The sequence below is a fragment of the Lycorma delicatula genome, chromosome 4, assembly GCF_047948215.1.
Source record: "Lycorma delicatula isolate Av1 chromosome 4, ASM4794821v1, whole genome shotgun sequence".
Classification (NCBI taxonomy): domain Eukaryota; kingdom Metazoa; phylum Arthropoda; class Insecta; order Hemiptera; family Fulgoridae; genus Lycorma; species Lycorma delicatula.
The window spans coordinates 168572811-168597775 of record NC_134458.1 but is presented as its reverse complement, the minus strand read 5'-3'; the positions used below and the strand labels follow the sequence as shown (position 1 = coordinate 168597775).

Below are 24965 nucleotides of genomic sequence, written 5' to 3'. Positions count from 1 at the left end.
TTTTTAAAATACACATATATCTGAATTGAGATTTTTACATTTGTTGTTTTATATCAACTGGAAAACTCATAAAAAATATATATATATATTTAATTATAAATACCTCAACAAACTGAAAATATCCCTTATAACCTGATCCGTTCATGTATACATAAAATTATCAGAAATAGCATCCTAAAAAATGAACAATATTGGAAATAAGAATAAAAGTTTTAGAAATGTTTTACAAAGATAACATAAGTAGTGTAAAAGTGCAGTTCTGCTCCACGCTATTAGCATTTTATTTCAAGTTTATGCTATTTAAATTTTAATAATAATAAATAAGAAAGAAAGAAATAGAGAAAAAAGTATAATAAATGTAGTAGAACGGAAATAATAAAAACTGAATTAAGATGTAATATACAAAACAAAAATTGGCATTGTGATTAGCTATGAATTTATTTTTGTGATTATCTATGTATTTATTATATAATAAATACAGCAACATTAGAAAGAAATAATTAAAAATATTTGCACATGTTTTGTAAAATAATAAGAGTTAAAAAAAAAAGACAAACATAAAAATTATTTAAAATAAAAACAATAATAAATCTCATACTTTCAAAATATATCGGAATTCTTTTGAACAATCTTTTTGTAAAATTAGTTTGTAAAGAAATCTTTTGAAGGAAAGATTTTTCAGATAGTTTGGCAAATTATTAAAGATTACAACGGAAGCATTATAAGCTTCTCTTTTTTGTAAATCCTGTGGTTTAGTAAAGATGGATATTGTTATTTTTTTAAGAATAAGCAATTATTTTTATTAGCAAAGATTGCATATTCATAAATATAAACACAAGGATAAGTTAACAAATTTAATTTTCTAAATATAAAATCCACGATTCATACTTACTGATACCAGAAAGATTTAACAGTCCATTTTTGTATTTAAAAATTCATTTTGAATTTTTAAGGGAGTTTTAAGAGATGGCATTATAATTTACAAGAAAATGTACATAGGCATAATAATTATGACAAATTTGATCTATTAAAATAAATCTAATAATTTTTTGGGTTATCACAGTTTTCGATATATGCAAGAATTATGAATTCTCTGTACTAGGTGTGTAATTTCATTACGTAGCATGGTTTTTTTCTTTTTTTTTAAGTGTAAGAAGGTATTAATCTGTACCAAATATTTTATTATAATAGTGTATTACAATATGATTATTTATAAACGCATAAGATTTGAAAAGAGAAAAAATCAATATCTTACACTAAAAATATTTAACTAAATCTTTTTTTAACATGGGTACCATTACTATCACTAACTACAAAAAAACCAGTTGTATAAATATCATAAATGTTCACCGGTAAATCAATTTTCAAGTAATTTAAAAGCAATTAAACACATAAAAGGGAATGAAAAATTAATAGTTGGATATTGGAATGCAAGTATTGAAAAGGCAAGGAAGGAAATATTGTGCGTGAATATGGACTGGGAAAAAGAAATGAAAGAGGGGACTGACTCATTGAGTTTTGCACGAAGTATGATTTAGTATTTGCCTACACCCAGTTTAATAATAAAATAGAAGAATATACACATGGAAACAGCCAAGTGATAGTGCAAGGTATCACATAGATTATCACAGTTAAACAAAGATTTAGAAATCAACTCTGCGACTGCAAAGCTTATCCTGGAGCAGACATTGATAGTGAACACAATTTAGTGATAATGAAATATAGATTAAGGTTAAAAACTGAAGAAAAGGTGTCAGATGAATCAATGGAATTTAGAGAAGCTTGAGGAAGAGGTAAAGAAGATTTTTGAGGAGGACATCACAAGAGGTTTGAGTAAAAACGTTAAGGTAGAAAATATAGGACAGGAAAATGTTAAAAAGGAAATTCTTAAACCAACAGAAGTGAACATAAGGTAACAAAGAGAACTGGTCTTAATTATCAAAGGATATATTGGAGCTGATGGATGGATGAATGTAGAAAGTATAAGAATGCTAGTGATGAAGAAAGTAAAAGGAACTATCGGCAAATAAGAAATGCTATAAACAGGAAGTGTAAATTAGCAAAAGAAGAGTGGATTAAAGAAAAGTGTTTAGAAGTGGAAAGAGAAATGATCATTGGTAAAATAGACAGAACACAGGAAAGTTAAGGAAGAATTTGTGGTGCAAAAATTAAAATCGAATAATGTGTTAAACAAAGATGGTACACCGATTTATAATACAAAAGAGAAGGTCGATAGATGAGTGGAATATATTAATAATATATTTTGGAATATATTTTTTTTTTAGAGTGGAATATATTGATAAAAACAATTTGAGTTTTTAAACGGTACTCTTGTGTTTCCTCAAACAGTTGTAAACGCGTAAAGATATAAATACATGAACATACTTTCCTAAAACTGCAGTGTTCTTCGTGACATATAATAAAATTGTATAAACACAGGAAGTAGCCTGTATACAAACAAAAAATGAGAGATTATTACTGTGCCATCACTCTAAAAGTATTCAAAAAGTAATAGTTCTAGTAGTTATACTCCATTATATATACTCAATTCAGTACAGTTAGGATATTCTTGAGAGTTACATAAATATACCAAAGAAGACAACCGACTGTGAAACATGAAAACATAAAACCTCCTCAGAATCTGTGGTAACATTAAAAAAAAATCAGCTGTTACAAATTTTTTAACAGAAGCAGATTCATAAGTGTAATTATCAGTCTGGATGTCCAAATTAAATCAAACGTCTGATAAAGTTCAAACCGTCATTGAATTATCATACTTAAAAAAAGGTTCTACGCACAATTTACCATTACAAAATAAACAAATTGAAATCATATTACATTTAATACAATATAGCAATATGTTAAATACATAATACATATACTAACACCATCAAATAACTCGCTCTTAAAGACCCCAACCTTACAGAACACATTTCTACTTGCAACTCGCAAATCATTTATCGATAATAAATTACTAAAATTCTTTCAATTACCGATAATGTATGGTATTTTTATTTGATTGTTTCAATTATTTATTTATAATTTTTTTTATTTATTGTATATAATATAATTTATAAATATTTAAACTCTATGTACAGTATAAATATATTCCGTAATATTATTATTATTATATATATATATATATAATTTGAAAATAGTATGTATGTATGGGTGTACTTTTTATAATAATAAACAATATGTTTTTTCTTAAAAATTCATTGTAACTTTTTTTGGGGTTTTTTACTTATAATTTATTTTATATATTTATATATAAATACAATTAAAAATATATAGATATAAATAAAATAATTACACTCATTTCTTTTAAGTATTAAAATTTTATTTAAGTAAAATGAAAATAATAAATAGATTTATAAATACGTCCCGTATTAAAAATATAACAAAAGGTAATCAGAACTTACTTTTTCAGTATCTATTAAACGAAATAAAATTTTAGCCACTTCTCCGCATGGAGGTGACATGGTATCAAAACAACGCAGAACTAAATTTTTTAATCCCACGATTATTTGTTGTACCATCTCCTTATGAAATTTCAACTGTCAATCTAAATGTACGTTCAGCAACCTTATTATGCTCCATTTTAATAGATACAATCTTTGATTCATGTTTGCAATAAATTTTATTACTGTTCAAACTTTATTTTTTTTTGCGGGAGAGGTTAAGCAGGAGTAATTTCTGTGATAGTTTTATAAGACTATCACAGTCTTATAAAACTACTTATAAACTACTTATTTATATTTTAACTACTTTTTATTTATTTATTTATTTATTTTAACTACTTAAAACTACTTATAAAACTATATTTTTTCGATTTCAGGAAGGTTGACACCTTCCTGAAATCGAAAAAATTAAATATAGAAATTTGTAGAATAAAAAATTTCACGTATTAGCAGAATCAAACCTGAAACTTATTGAATTAAAATATAGAAACAGTAGATAATAGAAATTTAGGGCATTACTATTCATCGACACAGTAAAAATAAGTATTAAACTTTAGGATTGGTTTTGCCCTTATTTGAGATGAATATTCTGACTCATTCCAGTTATATTTAATTAAGATGAACTATTCAAACTCTGATGTATTGAAATTATCCTCAATGTGATTTTTTTTTCTTTCTTTTAATATGCTGTCGGCAATCTACGTGAAAAATGAACAAAAAATACTATATAACGAACACTTTTTTCTCTTAAAAAATATATTTTATATCCAGATTAAGGAATAGCCGGATTAGAATTTTGGTGTTAACGCTATACTTTTATCATTACTGTTCGATTAACTGTGCTTTCTTGGGAATGGATGACACGAAACTGACTGTGACTAACAACTTGTGAGACAGTAGAATCTTAAAGCAAACAAAATAATTGATTGTATAACAGAATATAAAAACTAAAAAAGTTTAAGATATTTAAAAATTCTGATAAATTTATCAAATTTCCACTATTATTACAACAGATAAAAATCAGTGTTTTTTTTTTAGTAAGTTCTAAATTTATTAAGAAAAATTCCAAAATAAATAATTCATTAGCATCCATTTAATTCCATACTGAAAAATTACATATAAAGAATGGTACAATGATTTTAACATACAGTTAAGAAATATTTATTTGGCACCTACGCACATCAGTTCACTTTAAAAAAACGATAATCAACAAGCACAATAAAATGTTTGGTGTACAAGTAAATATTATTTTCACTAATATATTATTTCATAAAAGATTTACATAGTTCACGTTTTACAGGAATTTTTAATTACAAATACCATACAAACACAATTTTAAAAATAATTATTTTATTCTTCTAAAACAGTAATTGAAACAGCCAAAATATCTTTTAACATTTTCTAAGGAACTGCTATTACACAAAAGTTACTTATGATGGATAACATTTAATTTGACAATGTTTTCTCTAAAAAAAAAAATTCCAGTTAGTGATCTCTTACACCAAAAATTTCATTCATAAAATTCTACTGATAACAATCTATAACATATTAGTCAATAATATTAAAATAAATAAAAAATTTCATTACACTCGCACAGTAAAGAATTTATAAGATTTAAATAAAAAAAATATATAATGAAACATTATCGACTTCAGTTATATAATTTTTTTTTAATGCACTTCCTATTTAATTTTGCATAAATAGTTAGTAAAAAATAATTTGCAACTTTACGACCAACATCTGGAACATTTCTGATAATATTCAGGAAGTTGAAGGATGTGAACCGAGATAAAATTCCAACAGCAAAAACCAGGTTTAATAAACCGGTTAAACACTATCCTAGTAATGCGATTTTAATAGTCTCTGTTGTTACTTATTTGTGATTAATTATTACTTAAGTAATGTCATCTAACATTTACATAAAAATATATAAACTTTATTTATACGATTGTATTATTATTATGACTTACTTAAAGGATTGCTTTATAAGATAGCCTGAACGGTAGAAAACAATATTTATTTACATCGCAGACATGGAAATACAGATTCTTAAGAAAGAAAGAAAACAGGTATTGCTGTCATATGCAGACTACATTTTCTCCTATAAATTTACAACTTTGTAAGTTAACCTTTAAATTATAAGTTAGCCTACCGGCCAAAATGAACTAAGCATCATTTGTCATAAACCATTCAAAATGACTTTAATTTCAACTGCAAGATACTAAAAGATTTTGAAAAATAAATAAATAAAACATTTCAAAAAATTGAAATTTAGAATTACTAGATGAATAAAAGCAATAGAAACAATTAATGTTATTAGTTGGATAACACTCATATAGATATATTTGATTACAATCCCTTGAAATTAAATTCACCGGTTCCAGCAGAATAAAAATCATTCGAATAATTGTTAATGAGATGACCACACTCAGTCTAGATCAACAAAATTCTGGATTTACCGGAAGCTATTCCAACTTACAGGTAACATGTTGCAATACTACTTTTAGTTAGTGGCTCTTAATCTACATTAAACTAGTTCAAAGTACTACAACAAAACAATCTTTTATAGTTCCCCCCACCCTAAAAAATGACTTTAAATAATTAATATGGGTAAATATTGTTTAAAGTGGAATAGCTTTAATTTTTTATTTTATTTTTAAAATTATGAAATTTCATATAACCGGTTCAAACTAAAATCTACATAAATATATAAAGTGTATACAGTGGGACACCGATTAACCAAACGCACATTTTCTGGATGTCTAACTACTTAGACTGCTTACTTACATCAGTACTAGGCGATTTTAAAAAATTAATATGTTACTTAAAAAATCTATAATACTATTTAAACAAAGCTTTGCTTCAACAATCTTTGATTTTATTGGATTTTTAATTGACTTTTTTGCAATTTATAGTATTACATGAAGAAGAAGAAAACACAAGTAAATTTAGGCCTATATTAAACAAATTATAAAATATACTTCTGATAAGCATATTAATTGGTCAAGCATTAATGAATTGCTGTCATACAAAAAAGCTCGTGAATCTTTGTCTATTGCTATGGACTGGTTGAAGCGACAAAAAGAATGCGATTCTACACGCATTCTTTGTTTAAAATAATTACATGATCTTGCAGCTCACAACAGAAGATCAAATTAAAACAAATATAGATAAAAATTTTTTTTAAGAAGTAGAATTTTTAAAGGTGTTTTGATTACTAACTGTCACTAAATTTTATTATATTACAACTGCAGTAATTTTTTTATATTTTATAATTTTTAAGAAATTATAATTTTATAACACAAGTAACTCAAATCAATTTCTATGCAACACATTTTTTGTTTACTTATAAGGTTTTTTAAATGAAATTTAAAGTATAGTAAATCTAGTATAGTAAAGCATAGTAAATTTTTAGTATAGTACATGTCTGAAGCCTCAGACACACTGTCATCGGAAGTTGAGGCCGTTCGCAGAATGGAAAAACGCAAGAAAGGATGGCCAAAAGGAAAGCCTAGGCGGTAATGTGTTGGATTTGAAATTAGAAGAATGTGAAATTTTTAACATTTTTCCATGAAAATATGAATTATCAAACTTTTTTTTTATTTTTTTTTTTTTTTAAGTGGGATGGGGCTAATGACCAAAGTAGTCGATGCCCCTAAAAACCTAAAAAAAAAAAAAACTTTAAGAAAATGATCTACTTATTAAACATGTAACAGCAGGACTACTGTAAAAAAAAAATAAAAGGGAAACAAATATGTAAAAATTTGCACACTGTTTCTCTGAACAACTAACTATAACAAACAAATTAGAAGAATAATTACTCCCAAAGGTATCTCAAAATAAAGCATAATTATGAATATATTAAGCTTGATAATCTTGTTACCTCATAAAATAAATGAATAAACAAATTATTTTATTGAACAGCAAGCAATCGCCTCCATTTAAGTAGGAAATCAAAGTTTTTTCAGCATACAAGATGAAAGATATTTACACAAAATTAGTGATAAAAAATTATAACATCATTTCATTAAAACCAGTTCTTATTCAAAATATCATGGACATATATACAAATTATTGACATTTAATTCAAACCGGTAAAGTTAAAACAGTCAAACTTGTACAAAGAAAAAAGGATTTTAACACTTATAATATACACACAAAATAAGTCATATATACAAGAAATATGTGAAAAAAAGAAGATAATATTTTATGTTTAACAAGAAATAGAATTTTTACCAACTTTTTTAAAGATTTTATAATTGTATTTTTCCTTCATACAGCCTGGAATTTAAAGGGTGAAAGTAATAATTTAAGGGTCACTTGTTGGAAATTCATTTAAAACTTTATTTTTTATTGTTTGGCTTCAAAGATTTATCATCAACTGAATCAGAAAGTATCATTTATAAAAGCATTCTGTTGAATATTGTAAAAAAATAGTACAAATTATATCAACTAATTGAGGTTATACACTAAATGCTTTCCATTACTAGCTTGTTTTCTGAAGATTAGATTATTTTTATAGAGATCTCACCTTCTTCAGAATGAATTTTTACATTAGCGCGCCAAAATATTAATTACTGGATTAAATTACCTTTAATTCATATGATTTATTTCTTGTCATTTCCAGAATTACATATGGAAATGCACAGTCAGCCTGCAACTGCAGATGGGGATTTTTTTACATCAATGAAATCAACCAAAATCAAAAATACTTCAGAGCATTCTAAATTTATATTTAGAAATGTAACTAGCATATGAACTACTGCACAGACATACAAATGGTATACTTTGAAGAGGTAATAGCCACTAATGTACAGTTCTGAATGTATGTTTTTTACAGACACATTTCAGTAATTAAACTTGCACTACACCTAAAATAAATGACAAAAGTCCTAGATCCTTAGCGGCCACGGTCTATGTGTTTTGGGAAAACAATCTGGAATTTTATCATGATAACTGCCAACATCTATATCCTTATTTAATAAATCAATACGTGTAGGGTATAGATTAATTTAAAACAGTACTGCATACTGGCTTTATTAAGAGTTAATGATGTCAGCAGTTAATGCCGATTTTTTTTTTTAACAGTTTTCTACTACCCAAAATGTGAAATTGAAACCCAGATGATTTGAGTATAGTAACCGGCAATTTAACCACAACAGATATTCAAAAATAAATAAATGAGATATATTTTATGTTAACGATATAATAAAAATCAAAGATTTAAAAATGATAAATTTGAAATGAAATGCACGTATAATCTGTATAAAAGAATCAGCCGTACATAATATGTTTTAAGTCTCAAAGAACTTACATAAAAATCATCACACTAAAAATATATCATCTATAACTTACAGATTTAAAAATTAGAAAATGGCAATAAAAACTATACAAATCCAGTATAAATAATTAGCAACAGTACGTTAAGAATTGATAATCTTTGATTAGATTAGTATCAAAAAGGGATAAAGGGGGTAAATCCTGAATCAAAGAGTTACCTAACGAATGATAGAATATTCAATTACTCTCAAAAGATAAAATCTTAATCACTGTGAACAGGAGTATCCCAGGAAAGCATTCAAGAGTGATAATTGTTCTGTCAACAAATTTTCACTTCCATCAAAAAATGGTTTTGGATTGTAGATCTTGTACTTACAACAAATCTTTCAACCAAAAGGGTGATTACAAAAAAAAAACACAGTATATATATATATATATATATATATATATATATATATCTTTTCAAAATATGTACATATATCTGTAATATGAAATCATAAAAATAAACCGGTTATGAAAAACTTACTTTCTAACATTACCTCATAAAAACGATTTAATAATAAGTTGATAAAATGCTAAATGTTTTTAGACTGGTGAACGTGGTCATCATAATTTATCTGTGATGACAGCAGAGCATAACACCCGTAACGATATGCCGGTTAACAGTTTGATTGGCCAAAAAATATACTGCAGAGTGCAATAATATCAAAGAGCAGTTACACAAAAGATGATGCCTCACCCGGTAACCACAATTTAAAAAAATTTACATGTTACAATAAAAATATTAACCCGTTAACAATTACTACCGCTAATAATAAATTTATTTTAACTGAAACAAACTACCTAATACTTTTTGTATTATTTCATTTTTATAAGACCTCCTGAATCTAAATTTATTTTTTAATAAAGTTTATTTCAACAAATAAAGATCAATATTGCAGATATTATAATCAAAAAAAATTTTCAACTTTTTTAGTACTTAACTTATCTTCATCTTAACATGATAACTATTATTTTTTCTTACCTTTATTAATTAATTTTGTTTAATATTAACTGGTAATTAAACGATAAAATAAATTAATTAAAATTAATATACGCATACACTCAAAACATAAAAATGAATTAATAAAGAAAATAATACATACACGTGCATTTGTAAAAAAAAGCACATAAAAATTAAATGTATAGATGAAAAATATACAAAGTGGAAGAAATATAAGTAAAAAAAAATTACAACTGGAATACTTATAAGGATAACTCCCCCTCACAGGTGGTAAATAAAATTGGTTTTCCACTTGATTTAATTTTTTCAATAAGCGTCATAAAAATAAAAGTCAATATCTCATAAAACAACAGAAGTTTTTAACTTTTGACAATACCGATTTCTTTGATATATAAAACAAGACATTTTAAAGTTCACGGAAGAAAAATTAATCATAATTTAATAAGCGTAAACAAAGTAACATTACAAAAGAAATGTAATTACATTAATTAATCAGCGCTTTGTATATTGGATCTGAAATCAACACAAATCTTGGTTAGTTGATTTTAAATCACAGAAGTCTCTCTTATTTAGTTCTTATGCCCAAAAAAAGTACATGCATGAAAAATTGTTTGACAATACAGAAAGTATAAATTTAGCCAGAATTTATGAGAAACAATCCCGTGCTCATCAATAACTAAACGTATGCTACTTTAAAAAAATATATATATAAATCAGCACCAAATCAAGTATATCAAGGAAGTGAGGTAACGTATAATTCAAAGCTTTCTACTTTTTTTTTAAAAAAATTCTGTTTATAATTTATGATGGGAATCCATCCAAATTTTACTTCTTACATTGAAACACATTACAAATTACTTTTCTGGTTGTATTTAGATTCTTATAAAACAAATTTTTAATCGTACATTATTTTGTAGAACGTGCTTTCATATCAGGAATGCATTGATGCCAGAGAGCACAGGAATGCTGTTCCAGTACAGCGCTTTTTAGGAGAAATAAAAAATTGCCCTTTCTCATAAAATTAGTTTTAACTTAAAGTCTGTCTGGCCTATGTTATTATTATATTTCTTAATGAAAGAAATTATCACTTCTTTAAGTCAGTCATGTATGATGAATTTTTACGTATTAAAATGTTTTTGTGGATATTAAAACTTTGCTTTAATTCTTCATCTTTGTTTTTACTGATATATTATTAACAAACTATTAGCTTATAAAAAAAAAAAATAACCTAAATTATAAAAATCAAGACAGCATGAAAAATAGTCCTTGGCAGTAAAATAAGTCACTAAAAATCTAATTCACAAAAAACAGTTACAAATATGGCAAAAAAAAGAAAAGATTTTTAATGTAAACATAAAAATTAACATGCATTTTTCATAACGGTGTCATATAACCAGCTGCTGTGACTGTGAACCGTAATTTTGCAGTATCCTATAGTATAAATTAAATGTTCAGTACTGGAAAATTTACAAGTACACCCCTGTTAGATAGTTTATAAAAGAACCATTATTAAATACTTTTGTTTATTACAAACGTATATGTACCATCATATCAAAGTACGATCATTTATTACACGGAAAGATTTTTAAATGATGTTATGTTAAAGTTCAAATATATCTTTTATTTCCTTTTATTCCAGTTTCAATAAACTGGACTTTTTAAAACATGACCTATATTCCAAATAAATTCACAATAAATTTTCATCATCCTAATTTTATTGTGATTTTATTAATCCTGTATGATAAATAAACAAAAAGTTAGATCAATGGGATGGGATGATTTCCCTAAATTTAAAAAAAAAATAAAAAACGTTACTCCAAGCAATCCATGCAAATATATATATATATATATATATATACATATATTTTATTATTTTTTCAGACATTTTTCCTAATGTATCGAATAATATAATTTAATTAATTAAATTAAAATCACAAATTAGTTAAATCAAAACAGCCAGGTACAGTTTATTAAAAGTAAGATGCTTACCAACTATAGCGCTTTCAAAGATTTACTTCATTGTCAGCAGTTAAAATCAGAAATTAGATGTAGAATACAATAGCATTGTCATATAACATTAAAATATCTTTCTCGTACCACAGTATGCAAGTAAAACCAAAGTAAGTATGCAAGTAAGTGTCTCTTACTTTTAATGTACTGTATCTGGTGGTTTTGATTTTATAATTAATTAAATTATGTAATTATATATATAAAACTTTAATCTATTTATAAAGATATTCTTAATAGTGCTGGAATTCATGAATGAAAAAGTATAACAATATAACCAACTCGAGGGTTAAAACAAATAGACTTGTTCAACTAGTTCTCAGTAGGCCTACAACACTCTAAACGCTAACTTCTTAATATAAAGAACGCCAGTAAATAACATCAATTTAAATATCATTAAATATTCATAAGGAACAATAAATATTTTATTTATAATCTTCAATCTATACTCAATAATTTTTTTTTTTAATTGTTTAAACTAATGTAGAAATAAAATTTATTTGTAAAATTCCAGGTTAACCTATACTGTTACTGAAAATATGATTAAAATATCATCTTTTTCGTAGTTTCATTAGATAAAATTTTCTTTACAACTAATATACAAATAATGTAACATGTAACAGTTTTATTAATTATAATCTGAAATTAATATTATGTATTACATTACCAGCAAAGTCAACTGATAGTGTTGTGCATATAATCAATCTTCATTATTATCTAATTTACATGAAATTAGAAACATTTTGGATTTTATCAACTTCCTTCGGATAATACTATCAAATTACCAAAAAAATATTCTCATCAATTATAAATAATATATTTAAGCTTTCAATTAACCAAATAATTATATGCTATCCATAAATAATCCATTAAAAAAAAAAACTCAAAATTAAAAAATCTTTCAAAGATTTAGTACAGAGTAGAAAAAAGAAGCTTGATAGTATTTCACACTCTTTATTATTAACAATTTGGTAAGTAAAATTTTCATAAAAAATTTTGTAAAATAAAATTCAACAGGTGACCTGGCATTTAAAATGAGCCAGATTTTAATTAAAAAAAACAAGAGAGAATGGTTTCTCAATGGCTTCATCACTAATTCCAGGGGGACATCTCACTCTGTTCACTACCAAAGACTAGTTGTTTAGTAAACAACATTATTTTCAGAAAAAGTAACTCTGCTCAGCACAGATTATACTTTCAGATTCTTTATATGCATCAAACACTTTAGATAATGTAAAAAAAATTCATGTACGCTCCTTCTGTGAAAAAAATATAAAAAATACAATGTCTTTACTCAACAGTAAATTGATAAAAAGCAGAAAAAGGAAGGTAATGCTCATACATATGTATGAATGTTGGCATGTTTGAGGCTTAACTTTTGACTGGATTAATTAATTTTAAACCAGGCACACGAAATTTAGCATAGAGACTCGTGTATATCACCATATATATGCAGTTTATTGTTACATGTTTGGGGTCAATTTCTGAAAATTTTATAAGCATAACCCCAATTTATATAAAGCTCAGTACAGACATATATCCTAATCTTACCATTTAAACAAAATTTTGCCCCAAACTCTCCCCTTAGTCAAAAATCAAAAAAGTTATTTTTTTATCTACTGCATATTTTTTAACCAAAAACTTTTTTTTATGTCTTCTAAGCATAGTAGTTGTACAAGCAGCCAAAAAAAAATAATAATAAGTCGGGGGTATATTGGGATTGAGGAAACCAATCAAAGTCTACAAATATAGATTATTTTTTCAACTTTTAAACTGTTTTTAATATACCATTATATTTCCACTCTTAAGACAAATAAATTACCAATCCCAGAAAAATATAACAACTTTGTTGTCAGAAAATTTTAGTTAAGTTCGAATTTTTAAGGAAAAGAGTATTAGTTATACAAAAAGATTTCAGGTGAGAATTTGTTTTTTTCAACCCTCCCCAGATAGATCCAAGACAATACATCATTACAAAGAATACAACCTCAACAAAAAAAGAAGAGATTGTTCTGCTGTATTACTAGAACATGACTGTATGATGCCGTAATGCAAATGACCATATGAAGCCCAAAACGAGTCAGTATATCAATTTTAACTCATAAAATCTAAATATTATATATGGACAACCCTCTCTAGATTGATATTTTTAAAATCATTTGCTGTCAACATTTGTAAATAATTACAACTAACTTAAAATATAAATAATTAGCACCAAATATATATAATAATAATAATAATCAATAATATAACAGAATTTTATAATAACAACAATAATATTTATAATTTCATAATAATATAAAACATTAGTATAATTTACAAGCGCGCACATACACACACACACACATATATATATACATAACACATTTTTTTATTTATTTATATGTTATATTGCATAATTTATACTGTAATAAGTAAATAATAAAATTTAACTCTTTTAATCATAATTAATTATATCATAATTTATTTCAAATTATGTAATATAATTAATTAAATAATATTAAAAAAAATATTTTACATTCCCAATATTTTCACTTTTAACTGATGTTCTGTGGTAATGACTATATTAATGTATCAAATATTCATATCAAAACAGAAATAAAAAAAAATTAATGAGAAAACTGCTGCCACGGCTAGTCAAAGTTAACCGTCATTAATAAAAAAAAAAACCGGATCGGTTGCATCCTCCTCTTTATACTTTACAAGTAGTACGGTTATCTGAATTTTTACTTTATTTTATCAACAAATAACTGATTGCATCACTGTTATTTCAAATATTTCCTATTTTTACATATTAATAAGTACTCTAACCGCTTCTCTTTTGGTGTTTTGAAACGCACTGTTAAATTTTCTTACTATTTACTTCAAGCAGCTATCTTTATTTACTAATGGAACACCGTATCTACCAGACTAATCGTGACATGATCCGTCATAGTGCAATGTAATTTATTTATAAAAAACAAAAGATATACAGGCTTTCAAAAAAAAATTCCTTATGAGGGAAAACCCTCTCCCACCGCTGCATTGTATCTTTATTTTACTTTTTACTCTTTTGATACATATGTCACACACGTATCAAAAGTTTGGCTCCGGCCTAGACCCAAAAGGGTTTGGGGCTAGATGACCCCTAACTCAATATATATGCTTAGTAGAAAGACTTAGAAAAACTTCGGAAATTTTTTTCAGTCTTTGATGGCGTGAGTCGTAGTGAACGACGAACCACTAACTTAATTTTGAAAAAGAATCCAAAAAAACCCACTTTTTTGCCTGTCGGCTGGTACCACAAGTACAAAAACTAACTAAAAAAAATTAAAATAAATAAAACGCGTATGAATAATGATAAAATATAACTAATTGGTAAAGTACCCTATAAGGTACCACCTTTCACTGTTAGGAGCGCTACTTCAGTCCTCCCTGTACTCTGGATGGAGTACTACTGCCTATGGTCTTCCACGCTGACTAAAAAGAGTGGTGAAATCAAGTCTTATATGAAAAAGAATAAAATATAAATTTATTGGTATAATACCCTATGAGTTGCCAACTCCCGTCGCTGGAAGCCCTGCTTTGTACTCTCCCGTACTCTGGCTGCAGTGTAGTTTTGCCTGCAACCTCTATGCTGGTATTATTCCGCCACTTCCTGGACAATTTTTAACCAACAACGTGTTTTTTACAGAAACTTAAAAGCTTAATATCTTCTAAACTACCGGTACGATCGTCGTCAAATTTAACACCAGCACTTATCCTAATCTATATTAAGTTCTAACACTTCCTAATAGGCCCTAATTATACCCTAAAAAATACAGTAAGCGCCTAAAAGTGACACCACGTGTTAACCTATTGCTACAGAAAAACTTAAATAACTACACTTCTAACGCATCGATTTTGCACAAACTTGTTTTGGAATACTTCTAGAAACACACCCTACAATTCACAATACCTTACAAAACTATATACTGTGTTTAAAAAATTACAACTAACGGCTTCACCTGTTCCTGCCATGCGGTACCGTATTTGAGACTAAAACACTTATAACTCAGCTATTTTCCGTCCGATTTTGATGAAACTTTCACTAGAATACACGTCTTACTCTATGTTTTGTTGTAAAAAACTTTTACACATAACACAACAATTACACTCACAAATTACACTGCCATCTGAGCTACCCAATGCCGGTCCGTCCTGTCTTGAGTGCCTTACTAGACTTAACTATACCATATTAAACCTTATTAAGTTCTACAAATTCCATAAATTTAAAAGATTACATTTTTAAAAAATCAATATTTACTTATGATTAAGGACAGAGTTTTTATTCGTCATAAAAGCTTTTTTGTTCTTCAAATCATCAGTTTCAGCAGAACTATATTTAAAAAACAAAAAACTGGAAAAAAAACTGAAAAAATTCAGTTGTTTCAGATAACCCCACAATATGTTTTACATAGCTGCCTTGCGGCAGACCACTGTGAAGCGACTGCATTCTTCTCTAATTGAGAACCTGTTATAACTAATTATACTAACATGAACGGTATAAGATAAACATTTTATTTTTAATATTTAGTAAATTATCTATCTTTAAAAGATGTAGTTTTTGATATATAGTGTCCCACGAAAAACAGAAAAACTTTTAGTTCGTGTTCTATCAGTGAAAATAATGAAATAAGTTCATACAAACATAGGTCTGAAAATGCTTTGTTTTCGAGTTACAGCTACTGAAGATTTCTTCCAGATTTCAGATCTTCTAATAAAAAGAAACACTACTGTAATTTTTAAGAACCAAATTAAGGAGTAAATTTTACGGTATATTATGTAATTTGAGGCGAGAAATAGGATAAAACAGGTCCCAGAACTATAACTCCAGTAGTCTTTAAAATATGTGACGTAAAATACAAAATCTGATATTGAAAAACAAAATTTTTTTACGTTTGTAAGACAACAGCTTTGTTAAACGATTAATAAATGTTAAATATTAGCAAAACTTGTAGGGAATTTAATTCTGAGAAAATTAATGTAAATGCAGCCAATAAAAACTTTTAAAGATCATTTTTTATTAAAGCAAACCAGACAGAAAATCATATTATTCTTTCAGCACCTAATAAACATTCTTTTTAAAAAATTTTTAGTTAATCAACATTTACGGACAAAAGCGAAATTTCCAACATGTACATTTTCTATTGAATGCAAGTAAATCATCGTGTTAATGATGAACACTGTGATTCAGCATATTCAACATAGCCCAGGCACTAGTACAAGTGAATTTCATGTTGCACTGGTTTGTTACAAAGTGTGGCATATCCTATACAAAAAAAAATTTTTATCCTTTCCGCCTGCAGAAGGTTCAAAATTTTGAGCCAACAGATTACTCCCAGCAGTTAAACTTCTGTCATTGGCTTCCAGACAACGCCGATGAGGTAAATTCAATTTTATTTACTGATGAAGCCACTTTTACAACAGAGAACTTTAAAAACTGAAATTCTTCTTTAGAATTCTAAAAATAGTCATTTATGGAGCGAAGACAATCCACATGTATGGTGGAACTAGTTTCCAACATAGACTTAACTTCAATGTTTGGTGTGGTATTATTTATAACAAAATTCTGGACCGTTTGTTTTAAATGAAAAACCTTACGAAGATGCATACATTCATTTCTTGAGAAATAATTTCCTGGCTTTTTGGAAAACTAGATTGCAAATGATTTTCCCGCAAGATGGTGCAACGCCACAATTTCCTTTAGTTGTTCTAAATCATTTGAATGCTAATTTCTTAAACTGGATTGGATGTGATAAACAAACAATTAGACACCATAATCAGCTAACTTAACGCCACTAGATTACTTCATTTGGGACCACATGAAAACGATACTATACCGGCAAAATGTTAATACTAAAGAAGTGTTACTCATTAAAATACAAAATGTTATTGAATTATACAAAACGATCCTGAGATGATACAGAAAGCCGTTGGAAACATTTTATGTCAGGAAGAATGCTGTGTACATTGTGTAGGAGGGAATTTTGAAAAATTACTGTAACATGTTAATTATTCTACCTTTTATCATTTCATGTATTTTATTTTTTGTTTTGCTATATTAAGGAAAATGTTAATTAGGAACAGAAAAAGTAATATGATTTTCTGTCTATTTTTGGTCTGTTTTGCTTCAATAAAAAAGACTGATTTTTAAAAGTTTTTATTTACTTTTTATTGGGTTTCCCGACTCAATTTACATAAGAAACCACCAACTTTATTCCTTATTTGGGTCCAAAAAATTACAGTAGGGCTTCTTTTTATTAGAAGAGCTTAAATTTGGGTGAAATCTTTCATTAGTCATAATTTGAAAATAAAGCGTTGCCAGAATTGTTTATGTGAAGTTTTTTCATTATTTTCACCGATAGAACATATCGTGAAAATTCCTCAGTTTCTTCGTGGAACACCCTGCATAATAGATTATTACATTTTGCATACAATAGCTTACAAAAGTTTTGTAACTGAACAGTTATTATTGAAAAGAATACATATCTCAACAACAGTATAAGAACTGTACTATTCATCAGATATGAACTTCTACTTTAAAAAATATAAAATGCAAACAGAAAATTAAGCATTTTCACGTAAATGTATAGCACAGGTTTATACAATCTTTTTTATTATTTTAATTGGCCCAAATCGCTTTCTGAGTTGATACTGTTTATTCGCATTACAACATTTAATCGCGTTAAATTAAAAATAGTAATGAGTACCTTTTTTTATTTTAAGTATATAAAAATATAACTTGCAATTATTTTGTGTGCTTAGTTCCCTTAAAGCTGTGCAGATGCACAGCTGCGCAATGATTTTAGAAGTATTGGAATAAATTGCACACAGCAATTTATTCCCTGTGCATCTACAATCAGCTATTGCAAATATACTCAATGAAACATTTAGTTGAGACTAGGGCGTAGCATACAACGCAACTTTCTTACGGAAGATATTCTTAGGGAAGAAATAGGATTAGATGACTAGTGGAAAAATGTATCTATTATGTAGGATATAGAAAATTTTATTTCCATTTTGTACATTTGTATACAAAATGTTACATCAATCTAGTACAAACAAGAAAAATTCTAAAGAATTTGCTAAGCGTCAGATCATGATGTTATATTATTTAAACCGTTAAACGAGGTTAGATGATTGTCCAGGTATTTCACAGTTAGCGCTTCAGTAATTATGAGACAGTACATTAATTGAGTATTGTAAAAGTCAGATAGCAGAATGGAATGACCCTAATTGTAAATATTGTGAAAAGATTCTGACTAACTTACAATATCGGGTAACAATATTAGCTCTGAAAGATGTAATGGACGAGCTTACTTGTACATATCTACAAAAAAGTGATTTAATAATTACTGATGCTCATCGGAAATTAAAATGAACAGAATAAAAACCAAATATTTGAGACAAGAAATTTTTTGGAGTGACACTGTAAGAGAAATATCATCACAGCATCAAAATTACATTGAGATTATTACTATTACTTGATTTACTGAACGTGTATGTTTGCACTTAGAGAGCAGATTTCCAGTTTATCAAATCATCATATCAGAGCAGACTATCATTATCAAAAGGTTGGCAAGCATTTGATAATGAAATTATTACAAATTCAGGAAACAATTTTAATTTCGGAAAGCAAAATATAATACAGCTTTCCAAACAGCACTCACACGTTTTGGCAAATAAAAATGTTAATACAAATAAAATATGAAACTAATATTCAGAATTGAAATTTGCAATTCTACAGAAAACTAATCTACGACTGTTCAAGACTTTATCGATACATTAACCTTTGTCCAAACTAACCTTGAACCAATCCTCCTTCCAATCTTTCCTCTATATATAACATTACAGGAACTTTTCAAGCATCCAACCCAGAATGCGAACATGGATTTTTCTGTTATGAATTCCATAAAAAAATAATACTGAAACTGATTCTGAAATGAACACTTCCAGTGGCCATATCAGAATTAAATTACATTTTAAAAAAATAAATACAAATGAAGTTTACAAAGAATGAATCTCTATGAAAGACAAAAGACAAAAGAAAAAAGGTTAAAAGTTAAAAAAAATGTTAATCTAAAATTAATTTACCTAATTGTAAATTAATAATTTATTTAGTAGAAAATGTTTAAAATTTTACAAAAAATTATGTCAATGATTAAAGTGTAAAGAAAAAATAATGAAATTAAGAAAATAGTACACGATCCGGCAGCTGATTTCTGCAGGTATCTGTTTTTTTAATGAAACTTGATTTAAATGAATGATTAATGATAATTTAACACATTACTGCCAGATTGCCTAACAAAAATTAGCACCAATTACATTTAATTACATATATCGTAATTAATTCATTCTAATGAATTTCAACTATATTTTTTTTAAGTGAATTAAACTTCATTTGAAAGAAGATGATATGAAAACTATAAAAAAATATGGTTGCTAGCTCTCAGTCAGCTGCAACCTGAAAGTTGCCATATATAAACAAGTATGTTATTGTTAATTATTTACACTCATCATGTTTTAAAAAAAACTGTATACTAAACTGAAGTTTAATTTTTTCAGTACATGATAACACATGGTTGCCTAAAAAAAAATGGCCACAAGTAGTGGTTGCCATTATTTGAACTAATTACTTTCAGTCTGGATGTGTGTGAACGAGAGAGAAGGAATGCGCATGCTACTTCATGTTGTAAACAAGAACACAATGCGACTATCGTATACAGAAATTAAACTTCAATTTTTTTTAAAAACACAAGGAACATAAATAATTAACAATAAAATATCTGTTTACATCTGTCAACTTGGAGGTTGTGCTTGACTGAGAGCTGGCAACTACTTTTTTTTTACATTCTTCACATCATTTCTTTCAAATGACCTTAACTTCACTTAAAAAAAATATAGTTTCAATTCATTAAAATGAATTAATTACAATATATTTAATTACAGGTAATTTCGGCTAATTTTTGCTAGGCAACCCGGCAGTAATGTATTAAATTATCATTAATCATTCTTTAAATCGAGTTTCATTAAAAAGCAGATACCTACAGAAATCAGCAGCCTGATTTTAGACTATAAGAAAATAAAGGAAAAAAAGGGATGTGAAAAAGAATGTAATCTTCTTAAGTAAATCTTCTTATGTAAAATGTCTTTCACTAAATCTTTATATATGAAAGAAGAAATTCAGAAAAATAACAAAGAAAATTTGATAGATTCAGAACCGATCAAAAAAAATTATGATACAATGTTGTTGACAAACAAGCAAAACTCTAAAAACCGAATGATAGCTAAGGCCTTTCTCAATTTGAGGCCCATAAGCATCCATTTTTTACTCAATGACATACATCCATTCATGTCCTCATTACTTCCACGATTAACTGTTACAATGTGTTGTTATTAATTACAATCAAACAAAACAGAATGGTAGCTGAGGTCAGCATGAAGGAGCTGGTACAGTAATAGTATAATTACTTCAGCTGGGCCTTGAACTTAACCTCCTCCACAATAAACCAAGATGGTTAAGAAGAATAAAGTGTAAAAAGTAAGAGAAATAAAACAGACTAATAAAATTTGATAGAAAAAAAAGGATCATGATGAACAAAATATTAAGACAGTAAAATTACCAAACATGGATTACAACATAAAAGGATACCAATACAAACAAAGAAACAGTTCGCTCTTAAAAAAGTTGCTAATACAATACAAAGATTCATGAAATTGAAAGAAGAATAATGCTTACAACAGTGAATTTAAAAAAGGATAAGATTTATTTTATTAATACAATCTTAAGAAATTAATTCTACTAGCCTGCATTACAAATGCTTCATTTTAGCATGTTATGCTGTTATATAGTAAATAAAGAAATGAGTAAATGCAAAGACAAAAACAAAAATAAAAAAAACTTATTTTTATAAACAGTAATGTTGAACTATTCTGTTTAATTTCTGATAAAACAATTAAAATAAATGTAGGGATTCCTTGTTAAATATTAATGTTAAAATCTAATTCCTATTTGAGACTATTATTAATTTTATATTCCAAACAACTATTTTCTGTATTTCAATAATTTTACCGCTTATTCACAATTTTAAATGCTATTCCTCTCTCATACAGTAATTAGCCTGCCTTCTTAACACTCATGAATTATTAATCCAAATGTATTACAACTGATCAGGAGTTCAGTGATTAAAAATAACCAATCTCTCTAAATAACATGTCACTAACATACTTTCCCATCTAACCTCTATGTTCCAGACTCCTCAACAAGAATAAATTCTATCTTTCATTAAGTCTTCTCATTTACTGATTAAAAGAAAAAAAAAACTTTTTTACTGTTAAATTTTTGATATTTTATGGTTTATCATGGGTTTTTTTATTACGGGTTTTAAGAATTTTATTTTTATTTTAATAGTTTCTTACCGTGAATTGCTGTTGTTTGAAATTACTCATACTTGCTAAAAGAATTCTTTACTTTTTTCTTTTTTATAAATATTTTAACTGATCAGAAGTAATCAGCCTTGTTCTAGTCCACAATTAATTTGATCTTTTATGTTAGAAAAACACTGCAATAATAACAGTATAACATATACATGGCTAGTGATTAAAGGAAAAGGGCTAAAATAAAAAGACAGAAAAGGAAATTATTAAAATATAAGTAAATAACTTCTGAAAAAAGCCTCAACTAAGGAAAATTAGGGTTAAAGTGTATTTTGTGTTAAGAAATAATGCGGTTAGAGGAAAAGTAATGTTCTGAAAAGAACTGGTTTCTTTATGTAGAATGCCGCTATGAAAATAATATTTCTGTACAGGAAGTAAACAAATAACTGATTTCTGAGGTAGCTGAAAAGCTCATTTCTGGTTTTTCAGGAATGTGAACCTCAGCTGAGAATTGATGGTGGAAAGTTTAGATGCAAATAATTTTATTAAATAAGAATAAGGAAATAACAGCCATTGCCAAACCAAAATGCTTTCTAAGAAAATCTGACAAACTTCATGGATTTTACATTTTTAAACAACACACGATTCTAGTTTTCCGAGTCGAGAAATTGATTAAAAATGGTCAATAATTTCTACCAAAATTCTCAAGAAAAAGTTTAACACAAAAATTTTGTGTTATTCAAAACGAAATAAATAACTTATTTATTACTTATTATTATTCTTATTTAAATATAGCTGATCTCAATGACAGAGTGGTAGCATCTCGATCTTTCATTTGGGGGTCCTGGGTTTGTATGATACAGCACTTCTCATGCGCTACAAAATTTCCATTTCCATATTCCCAAGTACAAGAAGATTGATTCTCTGTAAGATTTTGTGGTAAACTATCAACAAGCAATTTTTTTTAAAGTAATAAATAATTTCTGTTACCCAAATAAATAGTAACAAATTGTAAAATCCAAAAAAATAATTTAAAAAAATTAATGCCAAAAAAATAATGCGATTAAAATTCATATTTAATTTAACAAGAACTTATAAAATTGATTGTTTTTATTAATTTTTCTGATTATTTTATGAAATTACAGATTCAAACTTTCCTGGTGGTAATAAAAACATAAAATTTGAAGGTAAATTCACACTTTTTCTTTTAAATACCGCTTTTTCGTTCAATTTATTTAACTACATAAATATGGTAAATCGGATAATAACTAATTATAAACTAAACTACATAACTACAAAATAATATACAAAAGCAAATTCAAAAATAACAAGCTTTACAATATTATATCTACAACACAGATCAAACAGTCATACAAGCGATCAAAAAATTACTAAATAAGAATAAAAAATAAAAAACTAATAATAATTATTATTATTAAATAAATGAAAACTAAATTGAAGATAACATGCTGATAACAAACAGTCGCATTAAGATACCTACCAGCAGAACTATCACCAAGAGGTAAGAGGATGCGCCGAAATACTTCCACCGACATTTGAAGCAACACTGGTCTTAAAGTGACCTGTAACAGACAGATATGGATGAAAACCATTCATTAAAATGGAAATTTAGCTGGCCTGAGCCACATTTTAACTAGGAAACCCTCTGATTAAATGCCCGATTCTCTAGATCGAAGTTTGTTTAATTCTTTTTAAGAAAACAACAAATTTTAATTTTATTTTAAAATTAAATGAAGAACAAATTTTCCTCTCTTTTAGCCTAGAGATAATGTAATTATGCATTGTTTCTCAACACAAAGAGCAAATTAATTTTTTACTCTCTCAAAAGAGCTACACCGGTAGGCCGACCTGCCATGCCGGTATGTAGCCGGCAGGTGGGGAGGCCTATTATAGTTAAAAGACACTCCCCTGGGCGGTGCAATACCACCAAGTCGGTCCGCCCCAAAAAAAAAAAGTTAATATATTTCAATCAGTATGTAGTAAAGTAAGTTCACTTAAATGGGCAACATACATAATTACTTTACTAAAAATTATTTTAATATGACTTTATGCCTTGACGTCATATTTTTATAATTTAAAAACATTTTTAATATATATATATATATATACTAAATTATATCTATACGGTATCTGGTCTAAGAGTAAGTAATTGTACAGTATGAAAGTGTACGACATTTTATATTAAGAGAACCAGGTTATATAATTTAATAATTTTTTTTAAAAATAAACAGCAACTCTCCATATTTTAGTGTAGGTTATTCAACTCCAATGTTATGCACCTTTTGTAGCTTGGCAGACATCTAGACGATAATCTAACTTAGGAATTTCGTAGGTGTTTAGGAGCATCTGCAGCATTATTAGATCATTTTTATTTTTTTTAAAAATCATCCAGATCTCAAACTTTTCTTGCGTTACAACTTCTAATAAAACCCCAAACAAAAAAATCCAAAAGAGTGAGCGATATCTGAGAGATCTAGGTTGCTGTGCGGTTGGACCTCTCATCTGTTTCAAAATCCCGAAGCATTTTTCAGGAACATGTTAATAAAAGTGTGGTGGAGCACCGTCTTGTTGGAAACTGTATCATACAAAAATCTGAGAAACAGCATAGTTTTCAAGCACGTCAAGGTACGTGTACCTTGTAACAGTGGACTCAATGAATAAAACAAACTGATGATGCCATTTTTGTTCTGTCATTATTGGACATTGACTTTTTTGTTGTGTCCCTTTCTATTGCAATCGTAATTATTAGTTATTTTTAATTTTACAGGTTACTATTGATAAAGGAACCGTCAAGG

At 27.2% G+C, this 24965-nt stretch overlaps 1 long non-coding RNA gene across 1 annotated transcript in view; it reads right to left on the bottom strand.

Annotated features, from left to right (window-relative positions):
- LOC142322968 (uncharacterized) overlaps positions 1–23720 on the bottom strand; it is a 51193-nt gene extending 27473 nt beyond the window's left edge. Inside the window, exon 1 of the long non-coding RNA XR_012755980.1 lies at positions 23651–23720. This is a non-coding gene — a long non-coding RNA (uncharacterized LOC142322968). The remainder of the gene's footprint in view (positions 1–23650) is intronic.
- Between the last annotated feature and the right edge of the window lie 1245 nt (positions 23721–24965).